General features: G+C 50.1%; 1 protein-coding gene across 4 annotated transcripts in view; it reads right to left on the bottom strand.

Moving 5' to 3' along the window:
• Positions 1–17697, bottom strand: part of eda (ectodysplasin A) — a 366616-nt gene that overhangs the window by 206005 nt on the left and 142914 nt on the right. The gene's annotated exons all lie outside the window — the stretch shown is intronic.

Consider the following 17697-nt stretch of genomic DNA (forward strand, 5'->3'; position numbering starts at 1 on the left):
GGTCTAAAGCAGAGCCAGATCCAGACTCCACTCAAAAGCTTTCTCAGAATGTCTGAATACCTTAGCTCCGTCCAGCAATGTCATCATCTCCCCAAGCAGAAACCAAATTAACTCCTTGGGCTGAAAATACATTAACTCCCCAGGGGCTCCCCTTGGTCAAACAACAATGCATTAGCCCAGGCTTTTACGATGGTCAATTTCACCCCTGGCTCCTAAAAGCTTTCTGGTCTTGCAAAATAACATTCTTTTTAAAAAGATGTCTGTTACAGTCAAACATGCTCTAACACAGACTTTTAGCCCTTAAATTGGATTGTATTTTGATCCCAACCAGCTGAAACTCTTGGAACACTAGGACGATGAGCACTGGCTACTATGAGTCCCAATCAACACTACTGTACTTCACTTTGCAATGCTGACATTTCTCAGCCCCTCTCACTTGCTTCAAAATATATCTTGACTTCCACAATCTTGTATAATCGTCCACTCTACTCCAAGCTGCAAGGGACCTAGTCCTAGATCCATGTCACAAAGAAAATCCTCATTTGTCTAATCCTGAATGACAAAGCCCAGCCATTCCCTTTTCTTTCTTTACTCAGTTTTTAGATCCTGGCTTCACTGACTCTCAATTGTCCCTTACCAAAATAAGGGCACAACTTTTGACCTTCAAGACCTCAACTTCATTCTCCCTCACCAATTCTAGATCAGCTTTTCTTGATCTGCCCAGCATTTCTGACATTCCTTTTGATCCCAAACAGTTTTTATCCTAGGGCTCTTCCCCAAATTAATAACTCTTTGCTGGTGATTCAATTTTAAGCCAGCCTTGATCTACAATTTCTCATCTAACTTTGGCCACAGCACATGGCTCTCTTGCTTTGGCTGTGCATTTGTTCAGATCACTGAAGCTACTGATATGACCATTGCTGTTCTTGTCTCACCAGGTCCATACCCCCTGGCCATTTCCTCTCCTATATTCTGATCTATTTGCTGTTATTTCATTCAAGCGACAGGGCACGCTGGTGAGCCGGTGAGGTACTGTGTTGCATCCACTGGGAGAGGCCTGCTAGTATTTTGTGCCTCTCAGACACTAAGAGGCCAGCAGTCAGCATTCCCCGAGATCAACGACCCCAGGAGCAGAAATCCTACTTGCTGAGAACTGCCAGCCAATCTGAGGCTGGGAGCTGCCCATTCTCAGCATACTTAGCAAGACCGATGGAAGCTGCCAGCAATACATACAGGAACATACCTAGGATCACCAAGGGATCCTGGCCACAGTTGAGTGAGGGTGGGAGGGGTGTGTGTGGTGGGGTGCAGTATGTGTGCGATGATTCTCAGTATGTTCCCCCCCCCCCCTTCCTAATGCTGGCCCCTCACTCAGGCACTGAGTACCTTTGGACAATGAGTCTCTCAGGAACATGCGTGCAAACACGACAGGGTTTGTTCTTTGACTTTCCTACGTGGCAAATGCTGTGCCTATTGTTAGATGTGGTGCGATTTACAAGTGGGTATTAACTGCCTACTTAAGGGCCTCAACTGGTGTTGGGGCGGGAAGGCCACCCACAAACTTTCCTGCCCCAGACATAATTGGAGTAGAGGCAGGAAGGCTGGGAGGTCACCACGCTGCATCTTTCTGCCCTGTTAAATGCAGCCCCCACCTCCAAACTCACCTTGTGGGAAGCATTAAATTATGCTCATTCTGAAAGACTCCTATCTGTCCACCATATTCCCTGGTCTTTGAGACACCTTACCTTCCAGGGTAGCATGAGGTAGGCTGGGCAATTTTCTCGGCCTAAAGTGGCAGGGTTAGGTCCATTCATGAGTTTGTGTAATATCACAGAAGCCTTTATCATACAGGCTGGCTTTGATACACTTGAACAATCACAATCGGCCTGCCTGATTTGAATTTAAACAAAAGCTTGGCTGTTAACTGCTCCCTGGTGCATTCTCCATGGCAACCTATCTACCAATCAGAGTCCACTTGCCAGGCAATCAGCACTCTTATCTCATGCCTTATAAATTGTTGTTCCCTTTACAATTGGTATTCGTGCTAACTCTGTCCGACTGAGTGCAAGACGGAAAACATGTGTCTCTTTTTCAGCAATGCTTTGCACTTTGTACTACCCCGTGTCTATTTCTTTTATATTTGTAACCACATCATCAGTACTCTTTTTAAAATATTTTTATTACCGATTTTCCATTTACAATAAATTGTGTAGCCAAGCCCACATTTCCCACAGCAGATGTTACACAAAACCAACATAACAAAAACCCAACCAACCATACAGACCTCAACCACAAAGAGAAGAGAAAAATAACAAACTCTAAACACCACCCCCCCTAACAACTGATGGTGACTAATTCCTTAAAATAGGCAAAGAATGGCTGCCATCTCAGGTAGAACCCCTCTACCGACCCGCTAACGGTCTACTTGACTTTCTCCAGGTATAAGAATTCCATTAAGTCACCCAACTATACCGAGGCGCTGGGTGGAGTAAAGCACCTCTACCTCAACAGATCCTGCCTCGAGGAAATCAATGAGGCGAGGGCATCTGCCTTCACCCTGCTTATGGCCTCGGTGAGTGTGACACCCCGAAAATGGCCACCAGAGGTCAAGGCTTCAGATCAATATTCAGAATCACTGACATGGTGTTAATGAAAGAGGCCCAAAAGCTTACCAATTTGGGACAAGACCAGAACATGCGCGTGCGGTTGGCCGGCCTCCCCAGGACACCGCTCGCACTTGCCCTCTACCTCCGGATAGAAGCCACTCATCTTAGCTTTGATCAGTGCGCCCAATGCACCAGCTTAAGCTGCATCATATCAAGCCACGTACATGAAGAGGTGGAGTTCACCCTAGGAAGGGCCTCGTTCTACACCTCATCATCCACTATCGGTCCCAACGCCCTCTCCCACTTCGCCTTCACCTCATCCACTGGGTCCAAATCCTCCTACAGAATCTGCCTGTAAATACCTGATGTGCTACCCTTCTCCGACCCTGCCAGCGAAAGGATCCTGTTCATTAGGGACGTCGGCAATGCCACGGGAAATGTCGGGAAGGCCCCTCGTAAAAAATTCCTTACTTGGATGTACCTGAACTTGTTCGGCCCCGAAAGCCCAAACTTGGTCGACCATTCCTCCAAGCTGGCAAAACGCCCCTCCACAAACAAATCCCCATAACACTCAGTCCCTTTCCCTCCCAACACCCCAAACGTGGCACCTAGTCTCGACGGCGCAAATAGGGGCCATCCTTGAAACAGATCCAAGCTTATTGAGCTGCTGCCTGAATTGCCTCCATATCCTTAAAGTGGACATGGCGACCGGGTTCGAGGAATACCTTGCCGGAGGAAAGAGAAGCGAGGCCATCACCAGTGCACCCAGTCTAGATCCCCTACGTGACCTCACCTCCAACTGTCCCCATATGGACCGGGGTCACTGCACCACAGCAGCACCTTCTCAGCATTGGCCGCTCAATAATGAAAAAGCAAATTAAGTTATGCTGCCCCCGCCCCGCGCCCCCGACTACCTATCCCTTTGAATAACTGTCCTGTGGATCCTCGCAGTCTTGCTTGCCTATATAAATGATGAGATCAACCTATTAATGCTCACATAAAAAGATTAAGGGAGGAAAATAACCAAAACCCTTGGGAGAATATTCATAGACTGGACTCACCCCCACGGGCAGGGAAAGGTAATCCCAGGTTTGCAAATTGGATTTAACATTCCTCACCAGACTTGCGTAATTCAAATTATGGAGCTGGGCCCAATCATGCATGGGCCACACGGACCACCAGATGGAGTTGGTTAGGTGAAAAGGCAGCACCCCCTGTTATGCACCCCTCCCCTCTTTATCCCCTTCCACTTACCCAAAGCAATAGGTAAGAGTCCAATCGCTGCCGCAAGTAAAGGGGGGGGGGGGCTAGAGCTCAAGGCGCCGGTACGAACACTAGGCGAGGGGGACTTGTACAATAACCATACCTATGAAATCCATTTTAGTCCTAGACAGAACAGCTCCAGAAATTAAAAAAGGAGCTTCACTCCATCCGATCCACTGCCTTCTTGCCATCCAAAGACACAATCACCCCCGGCTCGGGCCCAACGGACGGGGAGGGAACAAGACTCAACAGCCTCCGAATATTGGCTGACAATTGCTGGCCCTTAAGAAAGCCTGCCTGATCCTCCGCAATCGCCTCAGGGAGACAGTGCTCCGTCCGGCCTTACCGCCAACACCTTAGCCAGTATCTTGCCATCCATATTTAACAGTGAAATAGGCGAGTATGGCCCACACTCCGTGGGGTCCTTATCCTGCTTCTACAGAAGGGAAGTAGAAGCCTCAGAAAGTGTAGCAGGCAGGGATCCCCGGGACAAAGAATCATTAAACATACCTACCAGCAACGGGATCATTTCTTGTAGAATTTCACAGCAAACCCATCAGGCACAGGAGCTGTCTCTGCTTGCATCCGCCCAATACCTACCAAAATCTCCTCAGGGCCTAGTGGGGCCTCCAACACCTCCAACCTCGCGTAACCGCCCCCCCCTGGAAGCCCCAACCCATTTAAAAATGTCGACACGTACGACCCCTCCCCACGCCCCGAGCACTCCAAACTACTATAAAGATTTGTGTAAAAAGCCTCAAATGTAGGATTTACTTTATCCTCTACCTCCGAAAATAAGCCACTCGAGTTCTTACCCTGAATAATCTCCCGGGAGGCTGCCAGCTGCCTCAGCTGATGAGCTAAAAGGTGGCTGGCCTTCTCCCCCTTCTCTCTCTACTCATAAAAGACTCCCCTTGAGCGCCGCAACTGGCTCACCATTTTCATGTGGACAACAGATCGAACTGCGTCTGCAGCTGCTTCCTGCTCACCAGGAGCTCTGAGGTGAATACCTGTGGTCTACCTCCAAATTATCACCCACCAGCCTCTACCATTCCACCCTTACCTCTCTATCCATGTACACCTTCTATGATATGATCTCTCATCTAATAATCGCTTTCAAAGCTTCCCAAAGTGTGGAGGGAGAGACAGACTCATTCCTGTTAAATTTTACATACTCATACTTCGACATGCACCCACAAAACCCCATATCTGCCAGAAACCCTACATCTAACCTCCACGGTGTGTGCTGAGCAGGGCCCAACTCCAAAACCAAATCTCAGATGCAGGGCATGATCCGAGATGACAATGGCCAAAGACTCTGCCTTCTCACCCACTGGAGAAGAGACCTACCCACCAGAAAAATGTCGACCCTGAAATAAACCTTGTGGTCTGGAGAAAAGTACGAGAATTCTTTACCCCCGGGTGCAGAAACCGCCACAGATTTGCCCCCCTTCCATCTGTTCCATAAACGCTAACAATGTCTTCGCCACCCCTGAAGGAGCCAACGACCTCGGCCTGGAACGATCCAACTTCAGAACAAGTAGGCAATTTAAATCACCCCCAAAATTCAGTTGGTGTGTATCCAAATCTGGAATGGAATGCAGCAGCCACACCGTGCAACATGGTGCCGGCCACACGTGGACCTGGCCTGTAAAATAGTCTCCCCCTTTGGCCAGCTCTCGAGCCCCGGACCACCCTCCAACACGCCCCCAGCGACTGACAAAGCCCCCCCCCCCCCGGGAACTTGGCTGGTTGGGAGTGGAGCTTTGGGGGGTGGGCCTCAGGCAACGTGATGAGGCTGTCGATGTGGCGCACGGCTTTGGAGGGGCGGAGCTTAGCGAAAGTGGTGCCCCCCGATTTTGTCAGGAACGGGTATTCTCCGGCCAATCGCCGAACGTAATTCTGGCGTCAGCAACCTGAGAATCCCGCCAAAATGAGTAGGTTTGAAATTTTTGCACGTCAATCGCACTCCCGACGGATCCAGAAGTGGGCACAAATGCACGTCCGGCCACAAACGGCTCAGGAACCTGATTTTGCGCTGGAAGGCCGAGTTACAAAATTTTATGTTGCTCGGACGGGGTGCGCACCCGATCCGGAAGCGCATAATATCAGACAAAAAGACATAGGGCAAGCACCCTCCCAAACAATGTAAAATTCTGGCCATCATAATAATCTTTATTGTCACAAGTAGGCTTACATTAACACTGCAATGAAAAGCCCATAGTCGCCACATTCCGGCGCCTGTTCGGGTACATAGAGGGAGAATTCAGAATGTCCAAATTACCTAACAGCGTGTCTTTCGGGACTTGTGGGAGGAAACCGGAGCACCCGGAGGAAACCCACGCAGACATGTGGAGAACGTGCAGACGCCACACAGACAGCGATCCAAGCCGGGAATCGAACCTGGGACCCTGGCGCTGTGAAGCAACAGCCTTAACACTTAAAATCACATTGAATTAACTCGCTGCTATTCAGCAAGAATGAGTGGGCCAAGCGACCACTGAATGAATGAAATGCTGGTCAATAACTGCACCGTGGAATCATTACTTAAAGTTACTTACCCGGTGTTAGCTGACTCCTGAATGGCCCTCTGATGGATTGAACTCATTTCGTAGTGTGGCACACTGGTTGGCACTGCTGCCTCACAGCACCAGGAACCCGGGTTCAATTCTGACCTCTGGTGACTGTGTGGAATCTGTACATTCTCCCTGTGTCTGCGTTGGTTTCCTCCGGGTGCTCCGATTTCCTCCCACAGTCCAAAGATGTGCAGCTTAGGTGGATTGGTCATGCTAAGTTACCCCTTAGTGTCCAAAAACTGTGCAGGCCAGGTGGGATTATCGGGATAGGGCAGGGGAGTGTGCCGAGGTTGGACGCTCTTTCAGAGGATCGGTGGGTGCAGATCCAATGGGCCGAATGGCCTCCTTCTGTACTATAAGGATTCTACTGATAAACCCATACAGCAGCCTGTTATGTCTAAAAACACCCTGTTGTCAGGTTGTCTTTATTGCATTAGTGTGTGAAGTCTAAAACATAGAATGTGTTCAGCATGTTGTGGTTTATTTTAACATTACTACAAATATAAGGACAGCTATTTACATGTGAAATAATTTGCACAGCATGAATAAAATCTGCTTTTGATCAACCTTAGATCAGCAAGATTAGAGGAAAACAAAAATCAAGTAGCAACAGGAAATGCTGGCAGCTTTCAACAGGTTAGGCGACTTCTGTCAAGAGAGAGGAATAGAGAAAATTGAGCGAATTTTAACCCCCCAAAACACATTGAGCGAGATATAGAGTTAGAATAATCTCAATCACAACCCCACCTCAGTCAGTGGGAGCAGCCCCAAGTCGTGGTCCACATAGGTACCAACGCCGTCAGTGTCCCTGCTGATTTCATCTGTGGGGAGTGCCCCCATCTCCAGCTCCTCAGAAACCGCGTTCGGGAACTAGAGCTGGAGCTGGATGAACTTCGGATCATTCGGGAGGCAGAGGTGGTCACAGATAGAAGCTTCAGGGATGTAGTTACTCCGAAGAGTAAAGATAGATGGGTGACGGTGAGAGGGGCTGGGAGGAAGCAGTCAGTACAGGGATCCCCTGTGGTCGTTCCCCTTAGTAACAAGCATACCGTTTTGGATACTCTTGTGGAGAGGGGGGGCGGGGGGGGGGGGGGGGGGGGGACTTACCAGGGGTAAGCCATGGGGTACAGATCTCTGGCACAGAGTCTGTCCCTGTTGCTCAGAACGGAAGGGGTGAGAGGAGTAGAGCATTAGTCATTGGAGGCTCCATAGTTAGGGGGATAGATAGGAGATTCTGTGGGAACGAGAGAGACCCGTGGTTGGTGTGTTGCCTCCCAGGTGCCAGGATGCGTGATGTCTTGGATCGTGTTTTCGGGATCCTTAAGGGGGAGGGGGAGCAGCCCCAAGTCGTGGTCCACATAGGTACCAACGACATAGGTAGGGAAAGGGATAGGGATGTAAGGCAGGAATTCAGGGAGCTACGGTGGAAACTTAGATCTAGGACAAACAGTTATTATCTCTGGGTTGTTACCCATGCCACGTGCTAGCGAGGTAAGGAATAGGGAGAGAGAGGAGTTGAACACGTGGCTACAGGGATGGTGCAGGAGGGAGGGTTGCAGATTTCTGGATAATTGGGGCTCATTCTGGGGTCGGTGGGACCTCTACAAACGGGATGGTCTACACTTGGACCAGAGGGGTACCAATATACTGGGGGGGAAATTTGCTAATGCTCTTCGGGAGGGTATAAACTAGTTCAGCAGGGGCTTGGGAACCTGAATTGTAGCTCCAGTATACAGGAGATTGAGAGTAATGAAGTCATGAGTAAGGTTTCAAAGTTGCAGGAGTGTACCGGCAGGCAGGAAGGTGGTTTAAAGTGTGTCTTCTTCAATGCCAGGAGCATCCGGAATAAGGTGGGTGAACTTGCGGCATGGGTTGGTACCTGGGACTTCGATGTTGTGGCCATTTCGGAGACATGGATAGAGCAGGGACAGGAATGGTTGTTGCAGGTGCCGGGGTTTAGATATTTCAGTAAGCTCAGGGAAGGTGGTAAAAGAGGGGAAAGGGTGGCATTGTTAGTCAAGGACAGTATTACGGTGGCAGAAAGGACGTTTGATGAGGACTCGTCTACTAAGGTAGTATGGGCTGAGGTTAGAAACAGGAAAGGAGAGGTCACCCCGTTAGGGGTTTTCTATAGGCCTCCTATAGAAAAGTTCCAGAGATGTAGAGGAAAGGATTGCAAAGGTGATTCTGGATAGGAGCGAAAGCAACAGGGTAGTTGTTATGGGGGACTTTAACTTTCCAAATATTGACTGGAAACGCTATAGTTTGAGTACTTTAGATGGGTCCATTTTTGTCCAATGTGTGCAGGAGGGTTTCCTGATACGGTATGTAGATAGGCCAATGAGAGGTGAGGCCATATTGGATTTGGTACTGGGTAATGAACCAGGACAGGTGTTAGATTTGGAGGTAGGTGAGCACTTTGGTGATAGTGACCACAATTCGATTACGTTTACTTTAGTGATGGAAAGGGATAGGTATATACCGCAGGGCAAGAGTTATAGCTGGGGGAAAGGCAATTATGATGCGATGAGGCAAGACTTAGGATGCACCGGATGGAGAAGAAACCTGCAGGGGATGGGCACAATTGAAATGTGGAGCTAGTTCAAGGAACAGCTACTGCGTGTCCTTGATAAGTATGTACCTGTCAGGCAGGGAGGAAGTGGTCGAGCAAGGGAACCGTGGTTTACTAAAGCAGTCGAAACACTTGTCAAGAGGAAGAAGGAGGCTTATGTAAAGATGAGACATGAAGGTTCAGTTAGGGCGCTCGAGAGTTACAAGTTAGCTAGGAAGGACCTAAAGAGAGTGCTAAGAAGAGCCAGGAGGGGACATGAGAAGTCTTTGGCAGGTAGGATCAAGGACCTACCTTGATTTTTATCGACATGTCAGGAATAAAAGAATGACTCGGGTAAGAGTCGGGCCAGTCAAGGACAGTAGTGGGAATTTTTGCTAGAGTCCAAGGAGATAGGAGTGGTGCTAACTGAATATTTTTCGTCAGTATTCACACAGGAAAAAGACAATGTTGTCAAGGAGAATACTGAGATTCAGGCTACTAGACTAGAAGGGCTTGAGGTTCATAAGGAGGAGGTGTTAGCAATTCTGGAAAGTGTGAAAATAGATAAGTCCCCTGGGCTGGATGGGATTTGTCCTAGGATTCTCTGGGAACCTAGGGAGGAGATTGCTGAGTCTTTGGCTTTGATCTTTAAGTCATCTTTGTCTACAGGAATAGTGCCAGAAGACTGGAGGAAAACAAATGTTGTCCCCTTGTTCAAGAAGGGGAGTAGAGACAATCCCGGTAACTATAGACCAGTGAGTCTTACTTATGTTGTGGGCACAATCTTGGAAAGGTTCATAAGAGATAGGATGTATGATCATCTGGAAAGGAATAATTTGATTAGAGATAGTCAACACGGTTTTGTGAAGGGTAGGTCGTGCCTCACACACCTTATTGAGTTCTTTGAGAAGGTGACCAAACAGGTGGATGAGGGTAAAGCAGTTGATGTGGTGTATATGGATTTCAGTAAAGCGTTTGATAAGGTTCCCCAAGGTAGGCTACTGCAGAAAATACGGAGGCATGGGATTCAGGGTGATTTAGCAGTTTGGATCAGAAATTGGCTAGCTGGAAGAAGACAAAGGGTGGTGGTTGATGGGAAATGTTCAGACTGGAGTCCAGTTACTCGTGGTGTACCAACAAGGATCTGTTTTGGGGCCACTGTTGTTTGTCATTTTTATAAATGACCTGGAGGAGGGCATAAAAGGATGGGTGAGTAAATTTGCAGATGACACTAAAGTCGGTGGAATTGTGGACAGTGCGGAAGGATGTTACAAGTTACAGAGGGACATAGATAAGCTGCAGCGTTGGGCTGAGAGGTGGCAAATGGCGTTTAATACAGAAAAGTGTGAGGTGATTCATTTTGGAAGGAGTAACAGGAATACAGAGTATTGGGCTAATGGTAAGATTCTTGGTAGTGTGGATGAGCAGAGAGATCTCGGTGTCCATGTACATAGATCCCTGAAAGTTGCCACCAGGTTGAGAGGGTTGTTAAGAAGGCGTACGGTGTGTTAGCTTTTATTGGTAGAGGGATTGAGTTTCGGAGCCATGAGGTCATGTTGCAGCTGTACAAAACTCTGGTACTGCCACATTTGGAGTATTGCATGCAATTCTGGTCGCCGCATTATAGGAAGGATGTGGAAGCATTGGAAAGGGTGCAGAGGAGATTTGCCAGAATGTTGCCTGGTATGGAGGGAAGATCTTATGATGAAAGGCTGAGGGACTTGAGGCTGTTTTCGTTAGAGAGAAGAAGGTTAAGAGGTGACTTACTTGAGGCATACAAGACGATCAGAGGATTGGATAGGGTGGACAGTGAGCGCCTTTTTCCTCAGATGGTTATGTCTAGCACGAGGGGACATAGCTTTAAATTGAGGGGAGATAGATATAGGATAGATGTCAGAGGTAGGTTCTTTACTCAAAGAGTAGTAAGGGCATGGAATGCCCTGCCTGCAACAGTAGTGGACTCGCCAACACTAAGGGCATTCAAATGGTCATTGGATAGACATATGGACGATAAGGGAATAGTGTAGATGGGCTTTAGAGTGGTTTCACAGGTCGGCGCAACATCGAGGGCCGAAGGGCCTGTACTGCACTGTAATGTTCTATGTTCTCAGGTTTAGGACGAGGATGTGGGATGCTCCAACCCCTAGGATTAGCCTGTTAAATATTCTAACAAACCAAAAGCCCCCCCCCCCCAATTTAATTTCTGTGATAGATTCATCCCAGGTTCCAGAAAACCTGACACTGTAAAAAAGGAGAAAACATTTTGGGGGAAGAGTGTGGTGCCTCTACATCACAGCTTGTGGGCCAGTAGCAGTAAGAGTACTTGACCATGCTTCCACACCAGTTTCTCTGGGGCCAGCCGTGACCCCCTTTCTTCTCCCCCCACCCTCACTATCAGACCCACCTCTCCAAATTGGGGGTTGGCACCAACCCCTGCACCCCTCCCTCCACCCACCCACTCACACTGGCAGCTGCAGGTTCAGTAACCGTTCTCCAGTGCTCCCCGTCAACTGGGAGCTGTTCCTATTAATCAGGACAATTCTGGAAGGGGGTCTTGTCAAGACAAAAGTGGACACTGCACAGCTAGAATTTCAGACAGATCATGTGGAGGGAACCTGGACTACTAAATGATCTACTCCTCCTATCTCTTGTGTCCTTGTCAGGAGATTACTCAAACTCCTCAATATCTGGCGCAGTTAAAGTGGGAACAGGGATGTCCATGGCTTTCACAAATTAAACGATTTAACACCTGTTGCACCTTGCTGCCACCCCTCCACCCCCCCCCCCCCCCCCAAACACCTCCTTCACTCAACCCTCGCTCGACTGTTGTGGTAACATTAAAATCACCCTTATTATGTTTTGTGCAGACCGATGAATGGCAGGAAAGGCAAGCACAATTAAGTAACATTCATCCAAGGCACGGGAACGGGAGACACTACATAAGTTAAACCTGACCCGTCTAGTAGAGCAAACGAAGGAGGACTTTAGAAGGTGGGACATGCTCCCGCTGTCATTTGCAGTGAGGGTACAGACCATGAAAATGACGGTCCTCCCCAAAGGCCTTTTTTACATGGTTAAACAAGGTGATTGGTGCACTATCAATTACTACAAAGATGAGAGTAGTGAATAATCGAGGCTTTATTGAGCAGAGATGTGTAGCCTCCTGTAGCTGCTACCAGAATGGGAGCAGCCCCGGCGAGCACACACATTTATACGCCACCTACTGGGCGGAGCCAGCAGGCAGGGATCTATCCATGTAGCTCTAGTACAGGAGTCTTACTGTACTACATCTGATGTACATCTAAAACAGTTAGTGGTGACTACCACATTCACCCCCCTGTTAAAAAAAAGTCCGACGGGCTGGTGGAAAAAAATTGCAAGTTCAGTCTGTCGGGGGCCTTGATCCTCCGCTGCGATTGCCTCGGTCCTGGTGGTGATGCGGGCGCCGACTTGGTCACCTGTGACTTCGGAAGCGTGTTGTCCTCGTCTTCGTCGCCCCCGAGTGGAACCAGTGGGAGGACGGATCCTCCTGGGGAGGGGTCTGCGGTGAGGTGCGCTTGGGGGAGGGTGAGTGGCTCAGGGGCAACTGGAGGGGAGGGTGTCGGGTTGTGGGCCGTGGGTGGGGATCCAGCGGGTGCCAGGTCCCAGAGGGAGACTGTGTCCTGGCGCCACGTAGGCGTACTGCGGGTTCGCGTGCAGTAGGTGGACTCTTTCGACCAACGGGTCCGACTTATGGGTCCGCATGTGTTTGCGAAGGAGGACGGGTCCAGGAACTGCCAGCCATGTTAGGAGCGAGACCCCTGAGGTGGACTTCCTGGGGAAGGCAAGGAGATGTTCATGGGGGGGGGGTTCGTTTGCTGCGGTGCAGAGGAACGATCGGATGGAGTGGAGCGCGTCGGGGAGGACATCCTGCCAGCGGGAGACCGGGAGATTCTTAGACCGCAGGGCCAGCAGGACGGCCTTCCAGACCGTCCCATTCTCCCTCTCCACCTGCCCGTTTCCCCGGGGGTTGTAGCTGGTCGCCCTGCTCGAGGCAATGCCCTTGCTGAGCAGGAACTGACACAGCTCATCGCTCATAAAAGGAGGATCCCCCAAGGACGTAAGCGGGGAAACCGAACAGAGTGAAGATGCTGTTGAGGACTTTAATGACCGCGGCAGAAGTCATATCGTGGCATGGGATGGCGAAGGGAAACCGGGAGTAGTGCATCGCGACCCTCACCGTCCAAGTACCCCCGGATTTCCATGGAATGGGATCCAGAGGCTAAGGAAATTTTCTGGGTAACGGGGTGTACCATAGTCGGGTGGATGAAGCTTTCCGTGCTCCCGGAGTCAAAAAGGCAGGAAGTCTTGTGCCCATTGATTTTCACCATTGTCGTTGTGGTTGCGAGGTTGTGGGGCCGGGACTGGTCGAGGGTGATCGAGGCAAGTTGTGGCCGATGCTGGGAGGCCCGGGCTGATCAGCGGTGGTGGCAGGCGATGAGCGGCCAGACGAGCCTCTCGACGAGCAGGGGTCCTGAGGCGCCGACCAAAATGGCGCCTATGATGGCGGCGCCCCGGGGCGCACATGGTGGGCGGCATTAAAGATGGTGGCGTCCACAGGCTGCACGTGGCCTGCGGAGAAGAAGATGGCAGCGCCCACGGGCCGCATGTGGCCTGCGGAGAAGAAGATGGTGGGGCCCACGAGCCGCACGTGGCCTGCGGAGAAGAAGATGGTGGGGCCCACGAGCCGCACGTGGGGTTGTAGGAACGCCGGGCCTGGAAAGAGCAGCGACCGACCAAGTCTGGCACACAGCAGCAAAATGTCCCTTCTTTCCGCAGCCGTTGCAGGTTGCGCTCCGTGCCGGGCAGCGCTGCCGGGGGTGTTTGTTCTGCCCGCAGAAGTGGCATTTGGGCCCCCCGTGGTTGGCTGGCTGCCGCGCGGCGCAGGCTTGCGGTGGGCTGGGGTCGGTAGCTGGTGGGGCCCATGATGCCCATGAGGGTGCTATGCGGTCAGGGGCGTACGACTGGACGTTACGGGAGGCCACTGTTAATGAGTTCGCGAGCTGCCTGGTTCCCGCAAGATCAAGCGTACCCCCTTCCAATAGGTGCTGGCGGATGTACGCCGACCCCATGCCCATAACTAACGTTCTGTATGCTGGACTGCCGAAACTGCCTGGCAGTCACAGTTCCTCCCCAGGATGTGCAGGGCGCAGCAGAAATCGTCTGGGGACTCACCGGGGAGTTGTTGTCTCGTGGACAGGCGGTGCCTGGCACATAGTTTGTTGGCCTGCCGAACGTAATGACCTTTCAGGAGCTCCATTGGTTCAGAGTAAGTGGGCGCATCCCAGATGAGAGGAAAAATGTCAGAGCTCACCCGTGAATAAAGGACCTGGAGCTTCTGTGTGTCCGAGGGTTCTTCCGCGGATGTTCGGAGGTAGCTTTCGAAGCAGGCTAGCCAGTGTTCAAAAGCAGACGTAGTGTTGGCTGCTTGAGGGCTCAGCTGTAGGCGATCAGACTTGATGCGAAGTTCCATTGTTTTAAAATCTCTGCTCAATAAATTGATGCACTATCAATTATACAAAGACGAGAGTAGTGAATGATCGAGGCTTTATTGAGAAGAGATGTGTGGCCTCCTGTAGCTGCTACCAGAATGGGAACAGCACCGGCGAGCACACACATTTATACGCCGCCTACTGGGCGGAGCCAGAAGGCAGGGATCTACCCATGTAGCTCTAGTACAGGAGTCTTACCGTACTACATCTAATATACATCTGATATAGTTAGTGGTGACTACCACAGTGATTTTGGGCTTTGTGTGGGCGGGTAAAACCCCGCGAGTGAAGAAAGTGTTGCTGGAGCGTAGTCGAGGGGAGGGTGGGTTGGCACTGCCGAACTTTCGTAACTATTACTGGGCGGCAAATATAGCCATGGTTAGGAAGTGGGTCATGGGGGTCGGGGGTTGGGGGGGGGAGTCGGTGTGGGAGCGAGTGGAGACAGCATCATGCAATGACACAAGTCTGGGGGCATTGATAATGGCACCTCTGCCGTTCTCGCTGGCCCGGTACTCCACAAGCCTGGTGGTAGTGGCGGCCCTGAGAGTCTGCGGGCAGTGGAGGAAACATATGAGAGTGGAGGGAGCATCGGTCTGGGCCCCGATTTGCAATAACGGGGGGGGGGCAGAAAATCATGTCCATGTTGGGTGCTCTGCTACACAGACGAACCAACACGGTTGCGGAAGGTACAACTCAGTTTTATTGCTATCAATATTAACATTTGTAAACTGGTTACTGCGGTTCGTTCATTACCCACTAACCTGTGGGCCCAGCCCGAACACTATCTTGGAGAGGCACTCAGCACATAGTGAATGTCTGAGTGGCTTGCTGTGAGCTCTGTGCCCTGAGCTGTCTCCTGCTGGAATGAATCGGAAGTGTCGTGTTCCCAGTTTTATAGTGTGTCTGCTCTTGCCTGTGTTTGGCTGTGATGTTGTGTGTGTATTGATCGGTCTGTTGATCTGTCCATCAGTGCGTATGTGTGTTTGCACCATGATGTTTATCTGAATATCATGACACATATGTTTTGGGCATGCCCGAAGCTTAGGGAATTCTGGCAGGGTTTTGCAGATGTCATGTCCATGGTACTAAAAACACGGGTGGTGCCGAGTCCAGAGGTGGCGATCTTTGTAGTGTCGGAAGATCCGTGAGTCCAGGGGGCGAGAGAGGCTGATGTCTTGGCCTTTGCCTCCCTTGTATCCCAGTGACGGATATTGCTGGCGTGGAGCGACTTGAAGCCCCCAAAATCAGAGACCTGGGTTAGCGACATGGCTGGGTTTCTCAGTCTTGAGCAAATCAAGTTCGCCCTGTGAGGGTGAACGCTAGGGTTCGTCCGGAGGTGGCAGCCGTTTATCGACTTCTTCGGGGAAAATTAACTGTCAGCAGAGGCAATAATCTAAAGGGGGGGCGAAGTTAGGCTATTTTCTGTGAAGGGTAGGAGGGACTTGTTAGGGATGGAAATGATGCATGTACTGCGTTTATATTTGGATTTGTTTTCTTTTCTGTTGCTGTTATTGTTATTATTATAAAATTACAAATACCTTAATAAAATGTGTTTTTTTTAAAGTAACGTTCATCCAAAAGGATGGCATTCTTGGATTGATCATAATGAGAGGTGTTACAATCCCAGTTGATGTTATAACTGGATGGGAAGATTCCAGGATGGAACCCTGGCACCATAGTCCGTGGGCGGGGTTCTCCGATCACCAGCCACGTTTTCCGGCGTGGCGCGCCCCCGCTGGCAACAGCATTCTCCATTGCCCCAGACGGCCAACAGGGTTTCCCATTGTGGCCACCTCACGCCGTCGGGAAACCCGTGGGCGTGGGTGCACTGCCGGCCGACAGAGAATTCCACTGCATAATTTTGTTTTTAATAAAACATGGAGGAACAGAATCACATGACCGCTAATTACTTTCAGCAACAAGAAAAAAAAATTATCCAACATGAAAAATTGGATTATTATACAAAACTCCCCCCTTCCTCCCTTAGCTTAAAAATTACACACAAATTTAAAGATTAACTGGAGGTGCCTGGATGAGTGCAGCTCCAACAACACTCAAGAAGCTCAATGCCATCCAGGGCAAAGCTGCCTTCTTGATTGGCACCCCATCCACAAACATATACTCCCTTCATCACCGATGCACAGTAGCAGCAGTGTGTACCATCTATAAGCGGCACTGGAGGAACTCACCAAAGCTCTTGATGCACCAACTTCAAACCTATGACTGCTACCATCTAGAGGGACAAGGACACCAGACACATGGGAACACCACCACCTGGATGTTCCCGCCAGAGGCACTCATCACCCTGACTTGGAAATGTATTGTCGTTCCTTCATTGTTGCGGCGTCATGTTCCTGGAACTCTCTCCCCAACATCACGGTGACTGTACATGGGTTGCAGCGGTACAAGAAGGTGGCGCAGCACCATCTTCCCAAGGGCAATTAGGGATGGACAACGTATACTCGCCTAGTGAGCCATGCCCAGATCTCATGAAAGAATAAAGAAAATAAAGAAAAAGAAAATAATTTTCTTTCAATTTGAGTTGTGCATAAAACTCTAAAAGGAATTCTATCAGTTACACTAAAGTTACAGCATGACACCACCACTGATCTTCAGCCCAATAATCATTTCAATGTGTTATTATTTAAAATGTAGCCCCAATACAATTGACAGTGGCGAAGAGAAAAGACCTGCCATTTTACTGAATGTTCTTTTGGGAGCTGTATTTCCTCAAGGCAGCTTTGGGTGCAGAGAAAGCAAGGACATTTTCAGCAACGTGCATCAGGCCAGTTCCACACCAGGATCCACGCCGGGCCCATCGGGATCGCTGAACTGCGCCCCAGATCTGCATCTGTGTCCTGGATGAAATCTTTGTCATGATATCCACATCAGCATATCATGGCGCAATCACACACACACTGATGGACAGGCAGTTGGACCAACCAGCACACACACAACATCGCAGCCAATCACCAGTGAGAGCACACGCACTATAAAACAGGGAACACCACAGTTCCCGCTCATTCTACCAGGAGATAGCTCAGAGCACAGAGCTCACAGCGCGCCACTCAGACATAGACCATGTGCTGAGTGCCTCACTAAGATAGTGATAAGGCTGCGTCCACAGGTTAGCTGGTGAAGCTCGTACCCATGCCAGTAGTAGTTGTTAC

Source organism: Scyliorhinus torazame, chromosome 5 (assembly GCF_047496885.1).
Source record: "Scyliorhinus torazame isolate Kashiwa2021f chromosome 5, sScyTor2.1, whole genome shotgun sequence".
Lineage (NCBI taxonomy): Eukaryota > Metazoa > Chordata > Chondrichthyes > Carcharhiniformes > Scyliorhinidae > Scyliorhinus > Scyliorhinus torazame.